This window comes from Periplaneta americana, chromosome 9 (assembly GCF_040183065.1).
Source record: "Periplaneta americana isolate PAMFEO1 chromosome 9, P.americana_PAMFEO1_priV1, whole genome shotgun sequence".
Classification (NCBI taxonomy): Eukaryota; Metazoa; Arthropoda; class Insecta; order Blattodea; family Blattidae; genus Periplaneta; species Periplaneta americana.
In genome coordinates this window covers 23,727,486-23,754,678 of record NC_091125.1, presented here as the reverse complement: position 1 = coordinate 23,754,678, position 27,193 = coordinate 23,727,486, and the positions used below count along the sequence as shown (strand labels likewise).

Genomic DNA, 27,193 nt, shown 5'->3' with positions numbered 1-27,193 from the left:
CTGGAGCTGAGCAATCCGAGGTTTAAGAGTCCAAACTCGGCACAGAGCGATGGGTCATAGCCAATAAAAATCCCTAGAACGTAAATGAATCTTAGTAGCTCGTGTCATAAAAGAACCTTATCTCAATGACTAATTTTCAGGGACAATTTACCGGCTATTTTTCGTCAATTTCTTGAGATAGCACAATGAAACCTTATAGGTTATGTAAACCTTATTTTATTTCATGGAGTGCAGTTTCATAGAAAAGACTTTGCCGACAGACCTTCTACTGCCCACTACTAATTGGTTGTCATAAATAAATGTTTTCCTTACTGTGACGGAAATCTTGTCTTCTCCTGTCAGTAACCAATCACAACCTTCGTTCAGAAGAATTGACAGGCTCCCGTCAAATCCACGTGGAGGCAGAGTTGTAGCATCTTTTCCGAATTCCAAGAATCCCGTCAGTTTTACTGCATAATTTCGAAGGTCACCAGGATTGTGGCAAATGTGCAAGTTGGGACGAGGGGACAGGATAGAATTATCAGAGGTGTTTGTGTAGGAAGTCATAAATCTGTAAGTGGGTGTTCAAAGGAGCCACCGAACTGCACTCCTTGAAATAAAATAAGGTATAACACGAATTTGTGCTGCCCTTCACCCAATCCATCCAACCAACCATCCATCCATCCATCCATCCATTATCTATCCATCCATCCATCCATCCATCCATCCATCCATCCATCCATCCATCCATCCATCCATCCATCCGACGGTGAAACTGGATTTTTTATATAGGGCCTACACTGGAACCCCACTAGCCCGAACTAATTGGGACCAGTGCCTATTCGGATTATTCAAATTTCGGATTAAGTGGGGGGAAAGCAATGCAATCATGAAAACCATGCCTTGTCCACTCCCCACCCTTCACTGTCCACCGTTTTGTTAAGTTTCGAAGTTCAATTCATTCACTAGTAGATTGTAGGTCTACTGTATATTGTACATTTTGAGTTTCTAAATGTTATAGGATTAATTTTTTTTGAGTATCAGTTCAAATACTCTTTTTTCTTACACTTGTCTCTACCCTTCTATTATTTATTTACTTATTTATTTATTTGTTTGTTTGATTGTTTGTTTATTTGTTTATTGCATTTTCGAATTATGCAGAATTTCGGATTAGCGGGGTTCGGACTGTCGGGGTTATTCTGTTTGTGGATATGAGGACGATTTCTTGAAAATTCGTTTCACAACATTCCGTGTTATATGGAAATGACTAAATGGTGTTCTTAGTGAAATGTTTGATGTCTTTTTCCATTTTTGCGTGGTTTTCCTCATCTGTGTTTCCTCCAAAATATTCATAATTTCACGACTTCATTTTACATCCTTACCGTTAGTATATAATACAGTAATTTGACCTCTAATGTTTCTCCTGCGAGTTTGTTCAAAAAATAATTAGTAGGCTATAGAAGAAGAGAATATATATGATTATTGTTTACTATCATTTGTCGTTACTAAATATAAAGTTTGCAGCTTGTAATTAAATTTAAAAAAATACTAATAATGAACAAATGAGGAGAAGGAGGTTTGAGTGTGAATGCCCTGTTAATTGCACATTCAGATTTTAACAGAAGAAACCATACAAATCTCAGAAGTGCATTCGCATTCATTTTCATTTATTTGTTATACTATTAAAAACTATTGTTGTATAACCATTCAACAATTGAAAGGTTTACAGCCATAGTGAGCCAAGCGCCATTTATTAAAAAGGGAGAAAACAAGAGTTAAAGTTAAGTGAATACCATAGTTTAACAAAGATTGACATATCATATAGTTTTAATGTGCATACTTTATATCACTTGCTATATGTTTCATTAAATTATGATATTCACTTTTTTAATTTTTTTTTTAAATTTTTTAGTAGGTTATTTTACGACGCTTTATCAACAGCTTTGGTTATTTAGCATCTGAATGAGTTGAAGGTGATAATGCCGGTGAAATGAGTCCGAGGTCCAGCACCGAAAGTTACCCAGCATTTGCTCATATTGGGTTGAGGGAAAACCCCGGGAAAAACCTCAACCAGGTAACTTGCCCCGACCGGGAATCGAACCCGGGCCACCTGGTTTCGCGGCTAGACGTGCTAACCGTTACTCCACAGACGTGGACGATATTCACTTAATTTTAACCCTTGTTTTTTCCCGTTTTTAATATATGGCGCTTGGCCCACTATGGTTCTGAACCCTTCCATTTCACAATGAAACGCATCATCGGCCCAAAAACAAGGGAAACTATTGTACTATATCATCTTCCTACTAGTTTTGTTGTAGTTCTACGGCGAACAATTCGTGGTGAAAAAGCTTTGGAAATCCAAACAGTTCGGATTGACATGTGAGCCGCTGGATATGGAATAATGATGATGGCGGTTATTATAATATGCTGTTTTACTAATCACAATGAAAGTAACTATTGGGGTAGGTATGACAGAAGAAATGGAAGAGAAAGAAAAGAAAGATACGGAAAATAAAATAAATAATGGAAGAGATATACATAGACAGTGTAGAACTTATTGAATGCCTACAAATAAAAAAGGACATATAAAACTATAGGTCTGAATTAGCACAGATAATCAGGGAATCTGTCTCTATGTAGATTAGTCTAGCAGTAATAACAGAGATTTAATACTACTGCTATTCCAGTTTAACTGTTATACTATTATAAACTCTATTTTATGGCGTAATTTCATACCATCATTCGATAGATTTCATGAAGTCACCTGAGCGTATGAGGCGCCGGTAATAAAATAGTGACAAATAAAAAAGTAAAATATTTATTCCAGTCATCAAGTCATGAACGAAAATAATAGGATCGCAGTATTCAAGTTTACGGCTTGAGCATTATACTTATCTGAAGAAAACAGCTTCCCACACACGCTATGACAGTCAGCTGCGGTATAAACAGATGATATCTGAGTTCAGTACAGAGTAAGAGTTTTATGGCGTAGCCTTCGATAATAGGATCGTTGTGTCTAGTATTCTGAGCAATAAATAACAAATCAATGTAAATACTTGTTGTTACATGTAGCCTATCACTACTTTCCCCTTGCACAGGTTCATCATCACATTGTGAGGATTCAGGTTTTAGTATCATCACCGGGTACTTCTGCAGTTATTTTTATTCACAGTTCGTGAGTTTGAATCCGGTTGAGGGTAATGGAAATTTTTAGAATGACAAAGATCTTAGGACAACATCCTTTGGAAGAAATTTAAATCTGTACATTTACGACCATTCATATTGCTGTTACTCATCCTATAGAAAGCTCACCACAAGAATAACGTGTTGTTGGTTCAGTGAAAACATGATTCTCTTCAATACATCTCCATTGTTTTGTGTACCGATGAAAAGATGAAAGTGATTTATAGAAAAGCGTTGAAACAACTGCAACAAGGGTAGTGTTCAGAAAAAAAAATAATACCGTTTTATTTACCACAAATTTAGCTTAAACTGCTCTGGATTTAAACTATATCATAAAAACTGATTCTCTGGCTGTTCGTGCAATGAAGCACACAAAAACTAGGACTGATGGAAAAAATGAACTTTCAGATTTGGCCGAAAATACACATACAGTAACTATTGCCACTATCAGAGGTTCCTTACAAATTTTTAAAAACCATTGCTATTATTTACCTTAATTATTGAACTTTTTAGGATTTTTCACTCCTGTAAACTTTGTCTTTAATTGAACATTGTGTCCACACCTGTGGAGTAACGGTTAGCATGCCTAGCCGCGAAACCAGGTGGCCCAGGTTCGATTCCCGGTCGGGGCAAGTTACCTGGTTGAGGTTTTTTCCCGGGGTTTTCCCTCAACCCAATATGAGCAAATGCTGGGTAACCTTCGGTGTTGGACCCCGGACTCATCTCATTCAGACGTTAAATAACCTGAGCTGTTGATAAAGCGTCGTAAAATAACCTACTAAAATAAAAAAAATTGAACATTGTATTTAACGCATTATACAAATTTATTATTATTATCTGGTATGCGTCGACCTGGTTGGCGAATTGATATAGCGCTGGCCTTCTATGCCCAAGGTTGCGGGTTCGATCCCGGGCCAGGTCGATGGTATTTAAGTGTGCTTAAATGCGACAGGCTCATGTCAGTAGATTTACTGGCATGTAAAAAAAAACTCCTGCGGGACAAAATTCCGGCACATCCGGCGACGCTGATATAACCTCTGCAGTTGCGAGCGTCGTTAAATAAAACATAACATTTATCTGGTATGCTTTGCCTACGAGCAACCTTAAAATTTGAGGAAGCAAAAAAATAAAATAAATTACCCTGGAAACGTCTGCGTTTCAAATGAGTGCCAGTGGGAATATTTTGTTTGTATAAGTAAGATCTGTGATGTAATCTTATGGTCAAAATTACTGAAACTGCAATGAAACGGTGCAAATTCTTTCTTTAAATTTGTATCATTAATATCATTATTGAATCTTCAAGTGAACGTAGCTCTGTTTCACACAAGTATACTAGGTCTGTACCTAAAAATAACAAAAGTTAAAAATAAATAAAAAGAACTGAAATTAAATCTAAAACTGACAATCATATCCTAGTATACATTCTTAGAGCTACTCAATTTCTAGAATGACTTGAAGACGTCACTGATACGTTTTTTTGAAACAGCACAGTCTTTGAAATATTTATGTATAAGGAAGTGTGAGAGATTTACATACACTTATTAAATCTAGCTTCGAGTAAATGCCTATTACGGTTTTGTAGTAGATATTATAATAGTATGTGATCAATTTTCTTTGTGATATGTTCACATATAAGTACATGCATAACCATTTAGAGAATTAATTTTTAATTGTTCAAAGTACAATTTGAATTTACAAATAGCAGTCATAAATTGCGTCGTACACAACAAGGTATGAAGATTTGTCTCTCGTCAGAATTAACCTATTTCGTATTGTTGGAAATTATAATAATTTCGTGATTTGAGCATTACCACTATTTGATCAGAGAATATTCCAATTATTATCTAACATAATATAGTTTAATGAAAATAACTTAATATTAATTTGGCTTATCCATATTCGATATCAGAACATGCAGCCATCTTACAAGTCAGCATGATTATTCACTCGCTCGTTTGCTGAATTCTGGACATGATCACGAACCAGAGTCAAGCATATTACATGTTTAATGTAATGAAATACACTGTTCAGTTTAAAGAGTATAGCTAGAAGTAGAAAGGATATGCCACTTACATGACACTAATTCTTTGTGCATTTATAAATGTTACTATGTATGTACCAAAGGCTGTTGAAGCTGACATGGTGAAACTCATGTGACATGAATCAACACAATGCTAATCTTCTACAGAAGACAACAGAGAGCAATGAAGAGATGTCGACGTCGTAAGTGGAATTCGAACCCGTATCCGTGGCGTCTATCCTACACCGAAACTCTGCGGAACTTAGCTGTTACGTATATCTCGGCCGCGGAATTTATATTATTGTGGGCATTCAATTGTGCAGAAATATCCAATTCTAGTCACCAATTATTTTTACACATTTGACTATAAGATCGTTGGTAGACAAGGCAAAAAACAAAAGAGAAATTATACACAGTATTTAAAGGGTGTAAATGATATGTTGTTATTGAAGTGTTGTATCAGTGAAGAATTATGTTGTGTCAGTGAAGTGTGTTGTATCAGTGAAGAAGTATGTCGTGTCAGTGAAGTGTGCTGTGTAAGTGAAACGTGTTCCTGTCAGTGAAGCTTTATAGTTTATAGTGGCAGTGCATAGTATTTGAACAGTGAAATGTTTTTGAAGTGTTAGTGAAATCAGGATAGAATCAGTGAAATGTGTCGTAGTTCCATTGCAGTGAGTGAGTTGACAGCGAAATGAGTGTAATTTGAAAGGTACTCGTGCAGATATGAACATATCATACTCGTGGGTTTTAGTTCGATCTTAGTTTTAAGATACAAATTAGATTTATTTCAAATGTTATTTTAAGTGATCGTTTCATTTAATTTAGTATATTCCCTGTTGTTGTTGTTATTATTATTATTATTATTATTATTATTATTATTATTATTAATTATTGTTAGTATTAATTGTTAGTATTATTATTAATTGTATTTTTAATTAATAAGTTTATTATTGTCATTATTGAGTGTAATTAGTTACCACTGCCACCGGGTATATACCCACTGCAGTGTGAATAAATACATACATACATAAACACGATAACGTATAGTATTAGTTTGCAATACAGTAGAACCTGAGTTATATGCAACCTTAGTTCTCGTTTTTACGTAATTATGCACATATCCTGGCAAAATTACATTTCATTATATATACATTAATTATGAAGTGTACGTAATTCGCTTTTGTAATATGTATTTGTTCAAAATCGAGTTTGAATTTTACATATTTTTATTCGCTTTGATACCTGATTAAGTTTCATTCTAAATTCACATGACTGTCTTATAGCTTTAGCATAGGGGAATATAAAAGCCATGCGTCAGTGAAGATGGCTGCCTCTTTACATCACTGTTTTCAAGATTAAGGGATTAATACAAATAAGACAGCAAACTCACATAGCCCAAACGAATACAGATCCGGCATGCTCTGTCTTTTCATGCTATTTTATCTTCTTTCTCATGGGACACAAACCAAACATTTGAAAATTATTGCAGGTCACTCAGTACCTGTCCAACAATAATGTAAAATGAAGAGATAAGCTACCTACTTGCTAGAAGACAGAGTTACATTTATAGAAAATGCGAAAACACTCAACAAAACAGAAACTGATAATGCAAGAGGTTTGTAATAAACATATAGATCAATAATACAAAAAAGAACAATTAAGACATCTTAAATTTCATATTAATGATTGAAAAAAAAAAAAAACATAGTAAATGTACAAAGAGCACTTACATTAAACATTAAAATTCTAGTCACTTCCTATTGATTAAAACTAGTGCTGTTGATCGATCAAAATATTTAATCGATTAACTATTTGAATTTAATCGATTAATCGGTAGAGTAATCGAGTTTTGATCCAGTTGAAAAAATGTTTTAATATACTGTAATGCACAATTATTGTTAAATTTAACTTGTGTTCGGTGATAAGCATAAGTATTAAATATTGTATATCTGTATATATTGTATCGTTATATTATAAAACAACTACTTTAATTACTTACTAACGTATTTATTATGAGGTTTATAATTTATTGTGTCAATTTCTCCGGAAATTTTTGAGACAAACATACATAACAAAAAGTATGAAGACTCACCTAGTTAATACTGCTTCATCCATGATTTTAAACATGTGAGTGCATTCACATGCTCCGAATTAAGTGCCGCTCTACGTTTAGTAACAATATTTCCTACATCACTAAACACGAAAAAACTTTTTTTTCTGTGAAGTACTTCTCCACGATCGTTCAATTTAAATCCAAACGTTTCAGCGAGTTTACTTCTCAAATTCTCATATGACATAATGGATTTTACACTTTTCACAAACCACAGAAAACCGATTTTTTTTTTCTTTACCAAACTAAACACAAACCTTCATATACAAACTCAGTACGAAACTAAAAGTACAGAGGTCGAAATATAAGACTGGCCCTATTGTAATCAAATTACCAGATTTTAGAAAGAGAAAAAGATAGTTACGCTCTCACTTGTACACAGTGTAGATATGGCTATTTTATAAGGGATGAGGGGGACGAATCCCAGAAAAGTATGTATTTCATATGCTAGGAAGGTGAGCTGACAAGGTGGAAGTTATCTTGGAAAACTATAAAACTTAATAAGGGTTTCGCATTGTGTCCCAGCTTTCAATAGAGGTAGACTAGGTCACTGTCCTCATTTCTCCATCTCTTTCTGAAGTGTTTGTGCAAAGAATTTCCCTACGCTACCTGGTTTACAGTTAGAAAATAATAATGCTTGTACTTTCAAGTAAGCAATAATTTTCGAGTGAGAAATATTGTCGGAATTTTTAGTATGAGTTTGTATTAACAAAATAATAATTAATATCAACTATAATCGATTAATTTTAATGGACTCGATTATTCGAATACATATTTTTGATCGAGTAATCTTACAAGAGAAATTGCTCGATTAATCGATTAAATCCCACAACAGTAATTAAAACAAATTTGGACAAGTTTCAGGAATACTTACGTGCTCCCCCAGTTCTCTAAATTTGTTCAATTCCTGGTCATTCGAAAATATTACAGTATATTCAAACTTTATTTAAAGTAGAATAGAGTGTAAGTTAAACCATGGCCCTTCTGTTACATATAACCCAGGTTTTACTGTATATTCAATGTTGGATAGCAGATGGTTCTTCGAAAAAAAAAATACAACAATTGGTATTAGTGATGGGCGATAGTCGATAGACTAGTATTACCGATACCGCCAATAGTTCGACTTCAACTATCGATAGTCAAATTGTTTCCAATACTATCGATATTTCAGGCAATTATTGATAATATCGAGAGAGAGAGAGAGAGAGAGAGGGAGGGAGAGAGAGAAGGGGGAGAACCATATAATATTATAAGGGATTTAAACTGGAGTTGGGCGACACGAGCATATTTCAACGATTCCATCAGACATTACGAATTGTTAAACGATTCGTTCACGGTTCGTTCATATCTCGTCCCAGTCTGTGATTCCAAGTATTGTTTTTAATCATAAACGAACGACTCTTCCCTTTGCAACCAAGCATAGAATAAAAATGTTCTATTATATCTCTTGCACAGATGACAGTGTATGCCTGGGAAAGATAGAGTCCCTGTATAATGAGAGCTGAGACATTGGATGGTCTCTTTCTGATTGGTATAAACCAGTTTTCATGCAAGATAGTGCTCCTTCATTACAATTTGTAAACTCAATCAAGTAGGCCTACATTTTTTGCATTACATCCCTATTTAACTAACATACAAATTTCAGGCACGTACTCATTTTTCACGCCTAACTAAACAAATTCAGTATTTTGTTTCCACTCATTCGTTTCTCCTACCATACACAATTCACCTACAACTAAGGGATTTCGCCAGGAAGTATCCGTGCTCACTAGGATATTCAGCCCTCTTGGAAAAGCTGTTTTCCAAAACTATAAACTTAACTAATGGAAGACGAAACCGATTGCATCCAAACAAAGTGGAAATGTTTACTTTAGTGGAAAACTAATCCTTCGAGTAATGCTCACGTGTTTAGAAAACATGTAATGTTGGCTAATATTGGAAGATTAAGGACAGATTATGGGCCTAATATTGTATGTTATTGGTATGTAATTCAGATTTAATTCAATATACAGCTATTATTAAATTAATAATTCAGTAGTGCTGCATGTTGAGATACTAATTCAGAAATATATTCAGTTTATAACTAATTAAGAAATGAGTTTGTAATGACTATCAATAGTATCGATAGTTTTCATTACAACTATCGATAGGACTATCGATTGTAGGAACTTCAGTTGATAGTACAATCGAGACTATTACAAGTAACTTGCTATCGCTCATCTCTAATTAATATGGACTAGAACTGGACCTAACATTACAAATTACACGACTTCAAAAATAGAAAATGACGGTTGTAAACACAAATGAACGGTAATAAAGAGTTACATCTATATACGTATCTTACATTCGTTGTTACTCAATAAGATCCGTAAACCCATTGAGTGTGTTTCCATTTGATTTGTGGCCGAACCAGCGACTGTCATCTGACATTATTGGCATCACAAAGCTTCTGGTCAGTGTATATGTACGCCTCTGTTTGTTTATAACTTTGTAAGCGATTACCCCTTTCCCTCCAACATCCCATTTACAACATCGATATCATCGGTCAAAATATGCCATATATGATGACAGTTTGTGCGTGTAGAGTACGTGCGTTGCCCCACATTCAACCCTCGGTTAACACGGTTCAACCCCACGTGAAATGTTTCGACACACACTAGTACGAGACCCTTATGCTGCATCGCATGGATCTAGCAGGTTGAGCGCACACTAAATAATACATTTCCTGCCAGTAAATATACGATTTCAAGCCCCTGGAGTAATTGGTTTCCAGTTAAATCTTGTGAACGAACCGCAGATCGATCCGACGAGGGAAATGTTTGGGAATCGTGTTAGATCGGATCTGCTTTACAAAAATCCATTCCTGTGTGGGAAATGAACAACTGCTAAGTTAAGAGGCCCAGAAAAATCGTTTTCTAAATTGGACCATAATTACGTTACCGTATATGTATTAATGGAATAAAAAGCTTGGGATAAAAGCAAAACAAGTTACTGTCAAATAACAAAATCTGTTTGCTAATATCCGAGCAGTTTCAAATTATATTTCATTTCTTTAGCAATTCAATCAAGGTATATGTAAAAATCACTGTCAACACATACTATAAGAATAAGACTAAGGTCCTTGGTTCAAATTTTACAAATCTCTTCTTCTTATTCTTCTTCTTCTTTTCTTCTTCTTCTTCTTCTTTTTCTTCTTCTTCTTCTTCTTCTTCTTCTTCTTCTTCTTCACTAGCCACAACAACTCTTAATAGAGTTTTGGCCTTCTCAACAACTTTCTTCCATTCCTTTCCATGCTGTATAATTTGCATCCAGTTATTTTCATCAATTTCAAATTGTTTACGACATAATAATTATTCTCATCTGTTTTTTTGTCTACCCAATTATCTGGTAGCAATCGGTTTTCATTTACAAAATTTTTTAACCAATCTCTGTCCTTGCATTCTATTGTTATGACTAAACCATCCTAGTCTTAGCGATTTTATGTGATTTGTAATATTTTGTTAAAGTTTTACTAATATTAATGGAAATGTACATGGGCTATTTGTTAAAATAGTTGAATCTCCGCACTACTTCTTAGGTCGTCGAACATTTAGTTTAACATTATTATGGATTTAATAATTTGTCCTACAGAATAATCTCTGTAATGTTGACAATTAATATTTGAGGAGAAAAATTCGCTCCGGCGCCGGGATCGAACTCGGGTCCTTGGTTCTACGTACCAAGCGCTCTGACCACTGAGCTACGCCGGCGCCGGAGCGATTTTTTCTCCTCAAATATTAATTGTCAACATTACAGATATTATTCTGTAGGACAAATTATTAAATCCATAATATTCTCATAGCTAGCAGTACATCATAACTGCGGAATCCCGGCCAAATAAGTCACTCAACTGAGTGCGCTCCTAGTATAATGGCAGTTGACACTAGACATTTAAACGTCAACATATATGCCTAACTTGGAGTCAGGCCACAAAAGGAAACTCTGAAGGAGGAAGGTTCGATCCGGTGCTGTGGATTGAATTCGGCGTAGCTCAGTGGTCAGTACGTAGAACCAAGGACCCGGGTTCGATCCCCGGCGCCGGAGCGAATTTTTCTCCTCAAATATTAATTTAGTTTAACGTTTTCTTTGCCTGTACTTCGTAATATAACAATTTTTGTGGCTTTTAATTAATTTATTCTCAATATTTGTCCTCCCCTTTGAGTTCGGTATTGATGCATAATAAAATTCAAACTTATTATGTGCAGTTTTTTCTAATATGAAGGCTTATACAGGTTGTAAGGGATGTAAGTACCATTATTTTAACTGCTGATCGTTCATGCCATAAGGAAGAAAAAATATCCTCATATTTTTTTTTTCTAACTGCAATATTTAACTAATTATTAAAGTTTACAATATTAGGCGTTTGGCAACGTTGCTGGATGGAAAGGATAGAGTTTACAAGTACACAGTACAGCTCAAGAAGATACAGACATACCGCTACAAAACAGATACTCTATTCTAATGCAGGGGCGGACCGTTGTTTACATAAAACGAACATCAAATACAAACTTTCAATCTCATTAATAGAACTTTATGGTAAATTTCAATTTTATTTAACAATATTGGTAATATTGGTCCATATTTTTATTATACGTCTACAAAATAAACAATAATGGTTCACTGCACAAAATCACACGATTTTTTTTAAATGCAACATTTTAATCTCTCCTGCTTCCACAAAGCAGTATCATTTTTGAAGACATTTCTGTTTGTGTGATTTTCGAAATGGGGTAAGGGACTCCCAGTTTCTAATAATCGTTGAGAAACTGCTACAAAAGTTCGCGGATTAGGTAGCCTTTTTTACGGAAAACGTTGACGGTACATCCTTCTTGCCTCACTCGAATTACGACGACTTTCTCCATAAATTAATAACATATGACAGGTCTATTCTTAAACTGTGAATGAGATTGTAAGTTGTTTATCGAATACCCTGTACCGAACTGCCATCCGCTCGGCAGTAGACCTATGGACAGGGAGAACTCAGCTGACATGTACGTACGTCTGAGCAGAGTAGGCTTACTGCCTGCTTAACATGTTGCCACGTCTCTAACGCCAGGATATTAAGAAATTTAAGTACGCAATTTTTTTAATTTCACGAAAATATAATAGAAAACACAAATAGGTATTTAAACTAATATTAACTCTTTGCAAGATATACAGTACCTGCTGATGTAATTGTTTTCGTAATTTTACTAACGATATAAGCAGTATAATGCGAATAAAATAAGAGCAGAAATATTTTTTTCTGGGAAAATTATCAAGTTTTGACAATATGTTGTATGGGGATTTTTTGATCCTGTAGACTGTCCCCGACGACTGTAAAAAGGACGGCACTTATATCCTTAGACTCTGTATACGATCCATTGACTATCTAACTATAAATAATCAGAGATCTAAGAAAACACATTAGAGCAACTTTAATACACAGAGTGGACAGACAGGCCTCTTAGTATTTTATCAGCACTACTTTATAATAAATTTAACTTACTAGCTTGTAGCGAAATAAATGTGTCTCAGCAGAAAAAAAATTGTCTACAGGTATAAGATGGGCAAGATTTTATATCAGAACTATTTAAGAACCATTCAGTTTTTCTACTATACAACCTTAGAGTAATAAACCAATCTTAAGGACAGATGGTAGAGGCCAGGAAGCTGGTTACGGCAATAAATTGCACCTAATCCTTGGTTCCAGCACTGAATCTTCCAAGAATATAATTTCAAGTACAGGAAAAATCTCAAAGTCTATAATGTTGACGGTTGCCAAGTTTTGAGTGCTAATGGATATAGGGTAATATTCATCCTGTCTGCGAAACGAACTTACCTCAGAGCTCAAATGTTCATGGGATTCTTTAAGTATGAACAATCAATCATATGAGTTACACCAGTCCATAAAAAGAAAGAAAATAAGTATACGACTTCATACCTTCAGAGCAATAAGGATTCTTTTTTGGCCTTCGTCTCAATTTTCAGTACTAGCCTGAGATAGACTTAGCTTTTGGTAGGTGGTAATACATACATAGTACTGCACAAAAAAGGACACTGAACACGTTTGTGGTCAATTACAGATACTATATCCTTTCGTACTTTACATACAGAGTATTCAAATTCAACAGTTGCTATATAAAACTATTCTCATAGCATGTAACAAATACGTTCATTTTATATAAAATTGTATAATTTTTTTGTCTTAGACAATTAGACTTCTTAAAACACGTGTGTTTGTTACATTTAAACTATAAAGGTTTTATATATGACTTTAATTGCTTGGTGACTAAGATTTTCTCCTCTCTGGAAAGGAGAAAGCAAGAAAGGTATGAGTTAGAATATTACGAGGAATTCAAATGTTGGCGATGTATGGAGTACTATGGACATATTTTGGTAATGTGCCATTTCTAATAGTTTATTTCAATTTACAGTAAAAGTATTAAATTATGTTGAAATTGATGAATTGTGAAATCTGTGCATTTTCTTCAATATTCTTTGACATTTATGGGAAGTGAAAATAATCTTATTTGGAATATATTATCCCTGAACTAAGTCAAGTTCCCCAGAATTTTTTTAAAAACATATCTATTTCATTGTTTTAAAATTGACAGTTCATGTTATGTTTTATCTCAATATTCAAATTGAAGTAACTGATATATGATTTGTAGTCTATGTCTCATAACTTTTTACATATTGAATAAATTTAATTAAATTATTTTATATTCTATTAATATTTTTAAATTACTTACATTTGGGTTAATATTTTCCTTCTGTCAACGGGATACTGAGTGATTTCTTGTTAGATGCATTCGATTCGCAAGTCTTCAGTGGTAAGAAATCCTGAAAAAGAAAAATTACCTTATTATAAAATCATAATTTGTATCCGACAATTGAAATGATTACTATTTTTTTCAGGTAGTTCAAATATATTTTGACATAGTGACCAAAGAAAATAAAACTAAACATGATGTTTTAAGGATTGGAAAAGACTTTCAAATCACTTGGCCAGTATTTCATTGCATTCAATGTAGCGAATAATTACTTAGTAGAGTTTTGATTATTCATATGAGGTTTTCACTGCAATTAGATTGTGAAAAATAATTTGAGAACACCAATCGTAACTCAAGACATATTTTCTAGTACGTTGCGAACTATTATAGTAGTTTTTATTTACTTTATACATTTGTTCTTACAGTACATTTCCAGAAGTTCATCCGATATCAGTTTTAATGATAGTGAGCTTAGCAATAACTGTACGAACAGATAGAAAGGGTATGTGTCCAATTGTTTGAGCACGACGTATAATGAACCAAACAGAATAGGGGATCCTCTTACAGGTCTATGGCAATACGGTCCTTACGTATATCAACAGTTCGAAGACTAGTTGGAAATTCATAAGTGACACCAATACGACATCATTCATGAGGCAACAAAGCTAGGAGATAGGCGTAATGGAGTAGGATGGCCATTTCTTTTCCCCCTCAATTGTATATATCGCACAGTTCACTAATTAGACTTCAGATGTGTGGAACAATTGTTCTTCCTCTGATATATCGTCAAGTGAGATGTAAAAAAGGTAAAGGTAAAGTCAACCCCATGACAGGTCAAATCGTCATAGAGGGTGGCGAGAGGTTAAGGCTCCAACCTTCAAAGAAATCGGCATTTAATGGCAGTAGGGATGTCAGTCTTATGTGTCCGCGCCTTTACCTCAAGAAAATGTCCCTGGTGCTCATATCTGTTAGAGGCTGAGTAGACCCCAGGGCCATACTGCGACTGGAAGGCATGGTAAAATGAAAAAAACCATAAATCCATCGGGAATTGAACCAGCGACCTTTCGGCTTACAGCGTAACATCATAACCGCAACGCTACCGCGCGGCCCCAAATGAAATGTACTGCCTGATAACACAGGGTTGCGAAATTAAATTTTAGTTCATTTTTTTAGAGCATAAAGAAGTAATTCAAGATGACCTTTCTTCATGTAAAACGCCAAAACATGGCAATCCTGTGTAATAGACGTATCATGCAGAACCTCAATCAGAGGTTTACGGTCTTTATGATGAAATATAGGCCTATTTACGAAAAGTTGGAGATAGTAAATGTGAAGAAATGGTTGATAACTCCAACTTATTCTTTTCAACTCGTGTGTATCCTATTTATTTTCAATAAGAAGTAGTTCATTAGGCACAGTATAATTTATAATTTAACGACTGAATTCCTTAAAATATAAAATTACGTATTCCAGAAGTGAATACGATGTAAATATATTAGTAGAGTCAGTGAGTTTTATCAACTTGAAATGAAAAATATAGCTATATGAATGTAAACATTATTGTTTCATAATACTCGTATTTTGAGCTATATTTTAACGTGATAGGCTACTTAATATTTTAATTAAACTAATAGGCCTATATCAATTTGTGTATCGTAAATAAAGTAAGACTAATGGTCCGACTATCTTAAATAAAGTGGTGTATTTAAAGAAGGAAAGAATTTAATGCATTTTATTATTAACAGAATCATTGCACCCTATATAGCCTAATTCAGTTGACACAGCACTGACTCACGATGATTGCGGACCCAAGTTTGAACCTCGTTGACATCGAAGTCTTTTTTGTGTTGGCAAAGCCAAGTTCCTCAGGGATTTTCTACAGTTTCCCTTATCATTCCACACTTCCACAGCCACTCTCCATTTCCATAATCATTATAATAATATTAACCAAAACAATGTCGGCATGGTGCAGCCTACTAGTGTGACTGGGGTGAAGATGATAGGTCTATCAGTCTGAGGAGGCATAGTATGCTTTCGATGAGATACTCTAGTGGGACTTCATCGGAATCTTAAAGCCTACATAGCTTAATCGATAGGTAGCACAACATAGCTGAGTCAAGAAATCTACAAAGAAAGCGGCCGTTCGAACTTCAACAAACATTATTAAGTAAAGGAATGGTTAAGTACAATAAGCCCAGTCGAACCTGCGGCGGCAAGCTTCAGATTTCTCCTCCATACAATAAAGCAGAAACACTGATATTAAAATTGTAAGAAATAAAAATAATGCCTTCTATTAAAAAATACAGAGCTTGGATAAGCCAGATAGCAATAATGAGAGCATGGATAAAAATTCTACGTTATATTCTGTCATTCTTCTCGCTATCAGAATTAAACCATATTAGTCGACTTAAAAATTGAGCCCATAATGTACATATATACATTTAAGTGTTGCTTGAGTAATGGTTTTTACTAGAAAAGTTTATGAATAATCCATGTCTTTATCCTTCTGTCTTGTGAACAATATGATCACAAAATACCTCTGATCTTTCAGTAGAATTATTCGAGCTTAAGTGGCAAAAAATGTTATCTTACTTCAAAATACAAAATTGACAAAACTATAATTTCGTGTATAGTTGGAGAAACCTTTTTACTTCTATAGTGAATTTAAAGTTTTATTATTTAACTGATTTTAAAACAATATGAATATATTTTTTTATCTTCTTGGGAGACATTTTGCATTTATTAATGAAGATGATGATAACAATAACAAAACTGTATCTAAATATTAGGTGTCACGATAAGGCTTACAAAATGAATTAACACTAACATCTCGATGGCTTCACAATTGAAACGAATGAGAATGTCTCGTTCTAACCACAAGTGATTAAGACAAACAGTCTAACATAATAATGTTGAATAAAAAACTAAACTTCTCTAACTATTCATTCAATAAAGAACTTAACTTATAATTTGAAACTATAAAAAACAGAACGTCGAAGTTTATAAAATATCAATATTTGAGAAGCAAATTATGAAGTACCATTTACAGTTATTGAAAATATAGTAATTATAACTTTGTAATTCTCTTCTAACTTTTGTGTCGGTTAATATCAGATCCACAGAAATATAAATAGTGAGGAATTTTGAAACAAATAATAAATGTATATAAAACATGCGATATTTCTCACTGTTTATAATATACATTTCAGACATGGCGACTAGAAATGTTGTTCTAAAATACATATTGAAGTTTTAGCTGCAATTATCGAACGATAATATTTCATGACCACATACAAATAATCTCTGTAACATTACTGGAGGATTGTACGTAGGTAGCCTACATAATGTTTTCAATAATTTTGATAAACACAATCGCGATAAATTGGAATCGCATTAACAACTATATCTAACACTGATTTTAAATCCATAATTACATTAAATCCATTGTTCCTTTGCGTACGAAGGAGGGACCTGAAAGAACCGCAGCCTCGAATGACATTGTGCCTTGACACTCCTTCACTTATAGTTGTGTTTGTGAAGCCCCAACGGCAGCTTTCTTTGTAGATATCGTGACTCTACGTCAGCCGTGGCGAAAATGTGATCGTGGGCCGAGCCACTGTGTAACCTGCAACGTGCATAGCACCTATGGAGGAGGGCGGACACTCGAAGGGGAAGTGAAGCAACTGTCTGATTTATTAACGGATTTTCTTTTTCCTTACGTCAAGCACTTAAATATAATTTTATGCAGTATAAGGTTACAAACTAATGTTTAGTACGTATAACGAAGAAAGAATGAATAAGAAAACATAGGATACATTATCACAATCTATAAACTATCTTCAGAATGTCTCTGAGACAGAGTTTCAAAATCAGGAATTATGCCACTTACTGATCACGAAGGTATTTGTCTGTCAGTCGTGATCTAAATTTAGTTTTTACTATTTTCATTGAAAATACTTTTTTACAAACGCAAGTTGTAGCGAACATGGCTTCAACAGAGCAAGCGAAAGAACGAAGCTTCGGATATTTATTTTTTGGCAAAGATTTTAAAAGTTCAACATTTGTCAAGTCCTTACATCTAGCTTTCATTCAACAACACATAGCAAATCTTTGAGTTTAAATTGAAGATCCAACCGCATTATTCGTACATCTGCTGGAAAAGGATCGATGTACAGGATGATGATGATGATGATGATGATGATGATGATGATGATGATGATGATAATACTTAACCTTTTCATGTTTCATGAGTGACATGTAGTATAATGCCTTTTATGTTATACAATCGTTTCCTCGTAATACATGTGAACAAATCATATATTTAATATTCTCATCATACTGTCAGCAAAAAAATGCGTCCTCCCATCCTCCTTGAAACTTTCGTTTTTGTAGAGGCACATGGTTTCGAGAAAGAAATTACGACGATACGCCACCCGCAGGTCAGAGACAAATACAAATAGAACGGAGTTTGACTCCAGTGAGTGAGAGAGTGGGGGTTGGGGGAGGTAGGAAGCAAGAGAAATTCACAACATTCATTGCGAACCACAATGTGCTCGTGAGTCACATTTTCCCCACAGCTGCTCTACGTATACGATTTCGTCTGTCGATTCAACCATATAGGCTTAAGGGCCCGATGGAGTCCCACTATAATGCACTTCCACTCTCCGAAAGCGTACCACACCTATTGCTTAACTGCATCGTAGACGGTAATATACCACTGCGATACACTTCTAGTGCATATATCACCTCTATGATGTCGTAGAATGGCAAAAGTATTGCGAGGATGTTAATAAAATAGACGAGGAATAGGTACTGTTTAGTCAGACGGACTGATGAACGATCTGTAGCAGCCAGTCCCTCACTGAGCATCACCGAGGTCTCAGAAGTCCCGACCGCAGCGTGGTAGACTAATAAGCAGACTTACATCGTATTGCCACAGTATAGTATATATAGTCACGAAGCTTGAGTTTATGAGGGTACTAGGAACAATAGACTGTGCAGGTACCATTTCGCATTGTCTGTAATGAGGCGATAGTAGCGATCCTAATGGTTAGCAACTATCTATGGATGCATATTTACTACGTATTGAGCTTCGTGACTGTATATACTAGACTGTGGTATTACCGTATGTCTGATGCCATCTGTACGCCAGTCACATTACTATATGACGCCGACACAGTTTTTATTTTTTATTTTATTGTGTTATTTTACGACGCTGTATCAACATCTAGGTTATTTACGGTCTGAATGATATTAAGGTGATAATGCCGGTGAAATGAGTCCGGGGTCCATCAACGAAAGTTACCCAGCATTTGCTAGTATTGGGTTGAGGGAAAACCCCGGAAAAAACCTCAACCAGGTAACTTGCCTCGACCGAGCACACAGTTTTTGTTAATGGTATTATAATTTTGTTAATAAGTACTGATAGGGAGAGTGACTATAAAATAGAGGAAACGGAGAAAACTGAGGGAAACCCTGTTCACCACAAATACGACTCCACTGTTAGAACTTACTTACAAATGGCTTTTAAGGAACTCGCAGGTCCATTGCCGTCCTCACATAAGCTTGCCATCGGTCCCTATCCTGTGCAAGATTTATCCTGTCTCTATCATCATATCCCACCTCCCTCAAATCCATTTTTATATTATCTTCCCATCTACATCTCGGCCTCCGCAAAGGTCTTTTTCCCTCCGGTCTCTCAACTAACACTCTATATGCATTTCTGGGTCGCCCATAGCCTACATGTTAAATGCCCTGCACACCTCAAACGTCTGGATTTAATGTTCCTAATTATGTGAGGTAAAGAATACAATGCGTGCAATTCTGCATTGCGTAACTTTCTCCATTCTCCTGTAACTTCATCCCTCTTAGCCTCAAATATTTTCCTAAGAACCTTATCTCAAACACTCTTAATCTCTGTTTCTCTCTCAAAGTGAGAGTGCAAGTTTCACAACCATACAGAAAAACCTGTAATATAACTGTTTTATAAATTGTAACTTTCAGATTTTTTGACAGCAGACTAGATGACAAAAGCTTCTCAACCGAATAATAACAGGCATTTCCCATATTTATTCTGCATATAATTTCCTCCAGAGTGTCATTTAGGCCTACCGAAATTAAATTCCGGGTATGCAGTGTTCATAAGCCAGTGCTCTGCCAGCTAAGCTACCAAGGCTACATAGTTACATATTATAGACCAGAAGGATATAAAAATAGGAAGGCTTACCTCAAAGAAGTTCTACAATTCACTTCTTTACCAGCAAACAGTAATAGTTAATGGTACATCGTTGCTACGAAAACTAGTTGGGTTGGAAATATTTACACGTTCCCTTTAAATTTTAATAGATGACTGTTCTCAGATTCGCCAATCACGTAGGGACCAAGAAAAACGTTATTTTACCGCCGTAGCCCTGTTATGTGCTCTCATTACATGTGAACAGAACGCTATTGCCCGATCATTAGTAGCCGTTACTTCTTAACACGTACTCACACGATTCGCAGACTTGATTCACTGCAAGATATTCCCAAATAATATGTCTCAAGGTTACTAATGTGCTATCAAACTATCGCCTTACAATCGCAGTCTACTGAAATTAGATCGGCGTGCATATGAAAATGTATGGTTTATAAGTGTTGACGCCTTAGGTGGATATTTTGAAGTGGTAAGACTGCCTCTTACCGGTTGTGGTAATTCTTGTAACAATAGGTTGGCCTTCGTACCCAAGATTCGCGGTAATGAAGCTGTTACTGGGAGTGTATCTTTAAATGTGACTGGGTCGTAATTCCTTAACCGCCTGTGTTTACCATAGAGAGGTCATAATGATACGATCAACGTTGGAAGAAATTGCAAGCCTCAATGGAATAAGGGCCCATCGCAACTTTTAAGGTATCGAAGTTACGAAATGTAAAATCCATGGGTTTATTTCTTCTTCTTCTTCTTCTTCTTCTTCTTCTATTAATACTACTACAGCGCTACAGACAAATATCAGCTTCAGAACTTTTTCTAGACTACGCATGTTTGGATAGTAGGCTATACAACTGTAACATAAGGTTATTGCAATTTCAAGCTTAAATTTCATTAACGGCAAAAGTCTTGGGCGATATTCCAATCCAGCGGATATTTCCACATAAAGCTGAAGCTGTTCTTATTACGTACATCACTATTTACGCATTTTTGTGCTATTGCACCTGAAATTATCGTAATATATCCTATGTTGGTGCCCCTGCCTATAAGCCTGACAAGAATGCAGATGACATGATACTTCAACAGTTAAGTGTTGGAGAGAACAAACAACTGTAGGCCTACTGTAATAAGACATACAACATCTCACTGCAGAGACGATGCGGCGCACTACACAGGATATTTGTATAGAGTAAACTTACATACTGCCAGTGTTCTAATAAAAGCATACCTTCTCTTATTGGCATGAACTGTAAACTCCCTCCGCTACTCATATATTATGTCGCCTGTTAACTATTTCATCTCGCAGATTTTAAGACCTGATTGTGAGAAGTACTAGAGTTGTATATTGACACGACAATATATGGGCTATATTTCTGAGTTGCCTCTCCTAATTATTATAGTGCAAGTCATCATGTCAATTGATGCCCATAGGCGCAAGCGCGCGCTTTAGAACTCAGGAGAGCCTGAGCGCTTTACACCGGAGAGGAAAGAAACAGTCGAAAGAGATAGTATATGCCACTTGGTCGAGCTATATACAGGGATGACCAACACTGATTCAATAGATAAAGGGAAGAGAACTTATTAAAACTGTATCCATGTAAATTTTTAGATTTGTCTGAGAAGTATAAGTGCATTATAAGAATGTAAGTTTTAATTATTTTAATCCGCATTTTTTAAAAGTTTGTTTTTTTATTTAAAAGGAATATTTTTCTCACCTTTTTTTTAGTAGAAAAGTGAAATTTTGAGATATAGGCCTATTTATTTAGCAGCCTTATAGGTCCTGAAACAATGTTTTCGTAAATCTAATATACCGTAAATAGGTATTACTGAAGACAGAGAATTACAAATTTTGAAAACATTCACATGGAAAATGTTTGTAAGGAAATGAATTAACAAAGCAACCACTGTTACATTATAAGTAAAAGATATGTGCTATATGTTTTAAAAATGCCAGCTCTATAGCTTCAGCAGGTTTCGAGAAAATAATTTAATATTCTGATGATAGGAAGTTGCTGACCAATATAACCTTAAAAGCATAATGCGATAAGAGTTTTGTTACGGAATATTAGTTACACTTAAACATATACGGTGCCTAGGTAACTTTACTTTGTACTGTAATATTGTTTTTATTAGTTTGTTGATTAGCTACTTTTATAAAGCTAAAGATACTATCAATATCAATTCCAACTTATGTCATACTCAATCTCTTTTTTAGGGATATCACTTTCTTTAAGAATGATGTGTTTCATTTACTTAGTATAGTATAGTTATAGTACTATGGAATTTATGTGAATATTCCTTCTCAACTCCTTTATTGTGTTATTAACGTTTAAAACACAACTGCAATATAAAAAAAATTGGTGTTAGTACTTTTGTTTTACAGACAATATAGATAACAAAATTTCGCGTTCTACTTGAAGTTTGTGCACCACTGTTTTCTTAATCCAACAGGCTGCTTATTCCTCCTTCCATACCTAGCGCTTGATGGCCGCACACGACGTCAAAGTCAGAAAAATGCGCTTGCTTTGAGCGTATTTCGAATCTCAGCGCTGAGCAATCTGATGGCATCACGGTGTTCCGAATTTCAACGATGACGGCACTGATGCTCCACCGGTGTCGCAGCAGTTCCATCAGCTTGCAGAGGTGGTGGCAGTCTCCATCAACCGCCATCAATGAATCTGATTGGTTCTTGTATAGGGCGGGAATTAGCAGACGAATGACATTGTGCATTGTTGTGTCATGGCGGTGTGTTCTGCTTTGGTTCTGCTGTATTGTTTGTAATAAGCACAACGTAAAAACAATATGTTAATGGCTTATGAGCGAACATGTCAACGGACCACTTATTACTACCGTTTTAAGAAATAAAATGTTTATGCTCTCTTGTTCTTTGAACGAGATGACAGTACGGAAATTTCGCAAAATCTTGCTAGCGTAGCACAGACAACAACTTATACAGCCGCCATGACAGCCATCGAACCTTCCAGCAGTTTTGTTCCTATTTCGCTGCAGCGTAACGTCATTATTGTCCACCGGTCCGGTGAGATTCGGAATACGCTGTTTGACATCACCAGTGTAAAGCTAATTGTAATTTCACTTCTGTATTTAATAGGAGAAATTAAACGTGAGTAATATTTAAAATTGTTGAGCATCTACATTTAATAGGAGAAATAAAATGTAAGTAATATTTAAAACAGTTACGTATCTGCATTTAATAAGAGAAATTAAAATTCAGTGATATTTAAAATTGTTGAGCACCTATGACATTAAATTAATGTAGGCCTATATACTCGTATTATTAAAACTATTTATTTAAAAATACTTACTGGTAAGGAATTGGATTTAATGGTATTTTTAAGATTGTAGAAATTAATTTACCGAAGTAGAATTTATAAAACAATTTCTATAATACATCGCCGACACACCTTTTCAGAGGGATGGATCGGTTGATTAGGTTCTGTAGCATGACTCGCATGGTCAGAGGACTTAAAACCACTTTATATTAATTGTGGAGACGTCTAAAAAGTATTGTGTACAATGATCCGGTTTTTGACGAGCCGACTCTAGAAAAACATGTGCATGCCGTCTCAAATGTTGTTCCGGCAGAGACCGGTATGTTCGAAAATTCTGTCAGTGTATGATAGTTTCCTCCATTGAGATTGGTATACTTCAAACATCTACATTGATGTTGCCAGAGATACATGTAATGCCATATTGTTTTGTGTTGTAAATACTGTATTGTAGGTTAAGTTTGCAATTCAAAACTTATCTAGCCCTATGGTCAGAATTCATCTCCCTTAGTTTTCCCTTATATTTTAGACCCATTCTGTATAAAACTATAGTTATGATTAATTCCATACCTCAGAGACAGATTTTATATAACAAATATATTATTTTGACTATTATGGGAGAGAATGGTCGTAATTAAGAATAATCTGAGTTATGATCTAATACGTTTTGCGTAGTTGTAAACATTGAAGACGCAAAGTTATTTTAATGAGCGATATATTCCCTTATTCTACTCAGTCTCCTGTTGCTAAGGCATTAGTTATTAAGTGGGGTGTCACCCGACATGTTGCAAGAGCTTCAAGAATAGCCGCTATATACCTCAGGGGAATCTCGCACATCCTGAACTCTCTGCGATAAATTATTATAATTCCCTATTCTCGCCTAGGAATTTGGCTTTTTTATACCTCGCCTGTTACAAAAATGCCACTGATAATATCTGAACCATCTTAAGATAATAAAACAATGTCAACTCTCTCTTACATGGGTATAGTTCACACTGTGCCATCTGATGTTTTCGATAATGTGCAGATTACTCTAAAGCAATGTTTTTAAATCAGTTTTTAGTTGGTTATTTGAAGACATTATTTGGTTATTTAGCGACTGTGGAATTTGTGATAGCAACATGGTATTTGGCGAGATGAGGCCGAGGATTCGCTATATATTACGTGATATTCACCTTACGGTTAGAGAAAACACACGAAAAATCCAAACCATGTAATCAGTGCAAGCGGGAATCGAACAATCGTCCAAGGGCAACCCCGTTAGCAGTTTTAAGTTTGTTACAGTTTACTGCGCGTTTAGACAAATTCGGCACCATCTCAAGACAGTTTTTAATTGGTTTATTTTACAACGCTTTATCAACTGTCATGGTTATTTAACGTCTGAGGTGAAGGTGATAAATGCCAGCAAAGGTACGCATGAGGATCTTTGCCCTACCTAGTACGTAGGATCTTTGCCGCATGGCGCTGATTTCTAAACTTCTGGTATCAGCTGCCATTTATAGTAATTTCTTCTATTAACAACTAAGCTTAAAGTGTGAGTTATATACTTACATATGAGATATTGATAATTCTTGGGATTTTATTATAGCAGACAGATAGACATCAAATACATAGTAAATATTTATTCGTAGATAGAACGTTCCGAAAAAGTAACTCATCTCATATCTCGAAAGCTTGAAAGCACAAATCACTGACATAACACGTCTGACTCTTCCACCATAAGACCTCTCAACTGGAGATTCAGAACTGCCACACTCAGAAGTAGGGAAGAATCTACATTCGGATCTTTGTCCCGTGCGCACTTTTTCCCAGCCTATCCTAACTCAATTTCATAAAAACCTGCATTAAACAGATTTTGAACCGAACTCCCTCAATTATTGTTATAAAATTATAAAGACAAATAAACATTCAGAAAACTGGAGACGGTGGTGCTATATATGCTTCTACCTGTTACGTAAATATTAACTGTATCATAATATTTCGTTGTACATTGTCAGTAAAGCTATTGTCCAAATGTGTTTAATCATTAGTAAGTGACTAGAATTTTAATGCTTAATATAAGCTAAATGCACTACAAATATTTACTGTGAAATTTTTTCTTCAGTCATGAACTCAGACAAGACATCTTAATTACTGTATTAATCAATTTTTTACATTATAGGCCTACATGTTTATTACAAACATTTCGCAATTTCAGATTTTGTTTTAAGGGAATTTGCCCCAACTTCTATTATTATAAACCTAACTTTGTCTTCTAGCGGGTAACTCTGTCCTTTACTGTCACACATGATTGCTAGACAGATAATGACTGACCTGCAACTATTTTCAAGAGTTTGGAAAACATCTCGTAAAAAAAAAAGTTAAGATATAGGACATAAAGATGTAGCATGCTGACTCAGTATTCAATTGACGTAAAGGCACATCGGTCTTCACTATCACATGACTTATATGTTCCCCATATCCCGCGGCTGCTCTTGAGAATTGTGGGAATAGATTAAAATATATTCAAAGTCGTAAGACAAATTGTGTGAGGTTAAAATGAAATTGTATTACGTATCAAAGGGAGCAAAAATATGTGCACTTCAAATTACATTTAAAAAAATACTAGGCATACTTACAAAAGCAAATTATGTGCAAAATAATTATGTATACTTCAGATTTAACTTTTATGTAATTAAATGTAATTTTGCCAGGACCTGTATATAGTTACCTACAGATCAGAACTACGCATAATTGGGTAACGTAGTCTATAACCCAGGTTCTACTGCATATCTGCAGAGAGAAAGAAGACTCAACAACTATTCCTACATAAAACAAGTGGTGATGAAAACAAACCATTTCGGGTTCCGGTGCTAGTCTTCGGGCCCTTCCTCAATGTAAAGGAAACAATAATCTTCTTCTTCAGCAACAAGAATTAGTCCTATTGGCCTGTTCCGTCTTCAAAGTTGATGCCTTCCAACCATCCTAATCTGGGTCTTCCAACATCTCTTCTCCAGTAGTGTATAATTTAGCAACATTTTAGGTAGTCGATTATTTTCCATTCTTGTTATATGTTGAAACCAATTTTGTTTTTGTTTTGAAATTTTTCTGTTAAGATTAAAAATGTTTAGATCTTGTCTATCATCAAGAGCCAATAAAAATTATATACAAATTTTCTTGCATTTTTTTTAATATTTCTCAATGAACACAATAAAAAATGTACTGAATTCTCCTCTGGATATTTTGCTGAGAAAGCGCAGTTTTTCAAAATAAATTAACAATTTTCATTGGACAAATTATTTCAGCCACCATGATCATTACGCTTTTAAAAAACTCTCCTCCGTTGGAAGGCTTAAGACAGCGTTGTCAGACACAGCCTAAACGGAGCGGAGCGCTCCACTATAACTCGTTGCGAGCTCCGGTGCTTCCACAGACATAAGCAAGTTCACGCTCCGACTGGACGTCTCTAGCACCACAACCGGTTTCGGAGTTTACAACTCTGACACTACTGGCTTAAGAGAACGAGCTATTTCGTTCGCCACTAGATAGCTGGCTTCCTTATATTTATTTATGTCATATTTTTCTTGATGATGATTTATGGCTTATTTCAGCTCTTGGAGTTTAATAGCTCGTTTCATTACTACACTAGCACGTAAC

General features: G+C 35.1%; 1 protein-coding gene across 1 annotated transcript in view; it reads right to left on the bottom strand.

Annotated features, from left to right (window-relative positions):
- LOC138705824 (toll-like receptor 7) overlaps nt 1-27,193 on the bottom strand; it is a 598,894-nt gene that overhangs the window by 329,314 nt on the left and 242,387 nt on the right. Inside the window, exon 2 of the mRNA XM_069834489.1 lies at nt 14,066-14,156. The gene's annotated coding sequence lies outside the window, so the exon portion shown is untranslated. The remainder of the gene's footprint in view (nt 1-14,065; nt 14,157-27,193) is intronic.